The sequence below is a fragment of the Pleurodeles waltl genome, chromosome 2_1 (assembly GCF_031143425.1).
Source record: "Pleurodeles waltl isolate 20211129_DDA chromosome 2_1, aPleWal1.hap1.20221129, whole genome shotgun sequence".
Classification (NCBI taxonomy): domain Eukaryota; kingdom Metazoa; phylum Chordata; class Amphibia; order Caudata; family Salamandridae; genus Pleurodeles; species Pleurodeles waltl.
Genome location: NC_090438.1, coordinates 338,319,097 through 338,322,275, shown reverse-complemented (window position 1 = coordinate 338,322,275; position 3,179 = coordinate 338,319,097). Strand labels below are relative to the sequence as shown.

Genomic DNA, 3,179 nt, shown 5'->3' with positions numbered 1-3,179 from the left:
ATAACACCACAAGATCATCGTCCTACTGCACTTGCTACACTATTGATAGCTATGCCCTTCAGAGGAGACTGGACATTGCAACCATGAGCCAGTGCTTCAGGCCACATGATATCAGGCTCCTTTCCTTGGGCCTGTTATCACTGGACCATGGCTGTAAAGCCTATGAGAAATGGGCCTTTCCTGGGCTTTGCAGCACTGGATCGTACATTGCATGGGAGAAGGGACCAATGACATAATAATGTAGCTACGGACCAAGATGCAAAAAAAAGATGCTGCACCATAAAACACAGCCATAATTTGGGTGCATTGGGTCCCTAACATCCATGAGTCCTGCTGCCACTGCACCTGTTGCACTACTGACAGTAACATCCCGGAGAGATGGGCCCCACTGTGGTACTCACAGCCATAGTCCAGGGCAGCTAAACGAATGGGGGGTGCATCCTCCCCTGAGTGTCTAACCATGGCAGCGGGATCCAGGGCAGGGAGGGGTTTACCGGGTCTCACAGCTCTGAAACATGACTGTGTGGCCCTTGAAAGAGGGGCAAGTAGGAGAGCAATGGTACAATGGGCCCTGATAAAAATTAAAAGTGTCTAATTACCCACGTTCACTAGCTGCAAAGTAAACCTGATGCACTCCTGATGTCTATACCCCTGACTGTGTCCCACATCACAGGACCAGAATACCTGAGGAGCCGCACACATTTTCACCTACCTACCAAACACTTATGCTCTGCCTCACTCCCACAAGTTCCAGCATCTGCAAAAGAAAAACTGGAGGTTACTCATTCTCCTACATTGCACCCAAAACGTGCAGCAAACTTCCTCAACACATCAGAGCCTCCGTCCCCCTTCTTGAGTTCCACAAGAAGCTGAAACCCATTTAAGGATTAAGTGAGGGAGCCAGCCACCCACAGGCCTCACAGCAATGAACCATGGTTACAAAGCCTTGGGAAGAGGGGCCTTCCCCAATGGCTTGCAATGCTATACATTCCTGTGATGTGTAGGGTAGGGGCCTCCACTCACCTAGGCCTCACAACCATGATCTTGTAATGAGATGCAAAGATGAGGGTACCCAATCAATCAATCAATCAAAAAAGTTATAAGCACGCTACTCACCTGTAAGGGTCTCAAGGTGGGGGAAAAGGAGGGGGGAAGCTGATTACTGTTCGAGAAGCCATGTCTTGACGTGTTTTCTGAAGAGCAGGAGGTTCTGAGTCATGCGGAAGTTGGTTGGGAGGGAATTCCAGGTTTTGGGGGCGAGGTAGGAGAAGGATCTGCCTCCTGTGGTGGCGCGTTGGATGCAGGGGACTGTGGCGAGTGCGAGGTCGGCGAAGCGGAGGTGGTGAGTGGGAGTGTGGAAGTTCACTCTTTCGTTGAGGTAGGTTGGTCCAGTGTTGTGGCGGGATTTGTGTGCACGGATGAGGATTTTGAAGATGATCCTTTTGTCAACCGGAAGCCAGTGAAGGGATCTCAGTTGAGAGGAGATGTGTTCATTGCGTGGGAGGTCCAGGAAGAGGCGGACGGCTACCCAGAATATTGAAGTCCTCTTTCATGGGCCTTGCAACAATGATGTAGCCCTGGACCAGCCCACTATGATCCAAAGCTGTGAGGCCCAGTGAAGGGTGGTTCCATCCCCTTGGCTTCACAGCTGTGGTCTAGTGCTACAAGGCTCATGGGATGTGGCCCCACTGTGCTGGACCTCACATCCATGGTCTTGTGCTGTAGGGACCATGGCAGGAGAGTCTCCTTCTTCTGGGCCTCACAGTCATGGTTCCCAGCTATCACTGAGTGAGCCAAGTAGGGTAGTCAATATTCCATTATAACGTCACAGGTCAACTTGTGCCTTTGGAGACACCTGCTCATTTGGAGACACATTGTGTGTGCAGAGACATTCAAAGATGTTTGTTGGAGAGCAGAGGAACTTTGAGACACAGAAAATAATTTAGAAATTTCATCCAAATCCCCCCTTTAAAGCCGGCAATAATAAAGATAACTCAACGGGAGATAAAGTTTATCAAGTGATTACCTGGTACAGTGAGTTTGTTTCAGCTATGGAACTAAACTATTTGACATCTAATCTCATCTTTATGGTGGAAAAAAACACTGTATTCTAAAGCTCGCCAGGGGTCATAACAGATTGACAATTCCCTTGAAGGGGCAGCCAATTGACTTGCCATGGGAATCACCTAGCCTCAGTTGTAGTCAAGTGAACTAGCTGCACATGTGGAACTAGGAGTCACAGTTTTTAATCCCAGCCTCCTATTTGGCCACATTGTGTGCTCTTGGGCAATCACTTTTCTGAACCTATTGCTTTGCTGTTCCCTTTTCGACTAGTTTGCGAGTATTTTGTTTCAATGTAAAAACAGCTAGTGTGATTTTAAAAAACTGGACTGAATATTACTTTGGATTAGAGAGGTACCCAGTCACATGGTATAGTTGTCTAAAAGCAGTGCAATGGTAAATATATAGCTGTTGCACCAAATAGGCGTGAATTGCACTCATGGGTCTACTACTTTAACCAACCGATTGATCCTGGGCAAATAATACTTTCACTGTGCCTTGTCCACTGATCTGACAATCTGTCTGCACTTTAAAACAGACTTAATGTAAGAAAAAGGCATACTCCCCGAGCAGGTCCTGAGCATGGATAGATGTGGGCAAAAGATGTGGTGATGCAGCCACAGCCGCCAACTTGGAACTCAGGAACCAGGCTCAAGTCTCAATGTTGGAACAACATCCTGTGATTTTGGGCATTTTACTTCAATTACTTTATCTCCCTGTGCCTAACAAAGGAATATGCAGGGCCACTGGAATTATGAAATTCTGTGGCAACTGTGTTTTTCACATAGTTATGGATTTGCCACATTTGCCACATAATCCATCATCTGCTGCATAATTTGCAAATTTTAACAAAAAACATGGTTTCTAGCTCAAGCAGATCACAAATTACCAAAAATGCAGGAACACATATTAAGGTACAGTGAAAGGCACTTAGAAAAGGATGATTGTTCATCTTTCAGTTGCATATTGCTGTTTTTGGGTATTAAACCTTTGTCCAGACAGAGTTAACATGTAAAAATGACAAATGAATGAACTATCTCCAAATAGTTTGCATTATGCTGCATAATTTTAATTTATACATAGTCCTCCCTTGCTGCATAATTGCAGTAGCCCTTGAA

At 46.2% G+C, this 3,179-nt stretch overlaps 1 non-coding gene across 1 annotated transcript; it reads right to left on the bottom strand.

Moving 5' to 3' along the window:
* Positions 1 to 2,753: 2,753 nt before the first annotated feature.
* On the bottom strand, positions 2,754 to 2,871 carry LOC138270472 (small nucleolar RNA SNORA5). Its single transcript, XR_011200255.1, has one exon. It is a non-coding gene; the product is annotated as a small nucleolar RNA SNORA5 (small nucleolar RNA).
* Positions 2,872 to 3,179: the final 308 nt, after the last annotated feature.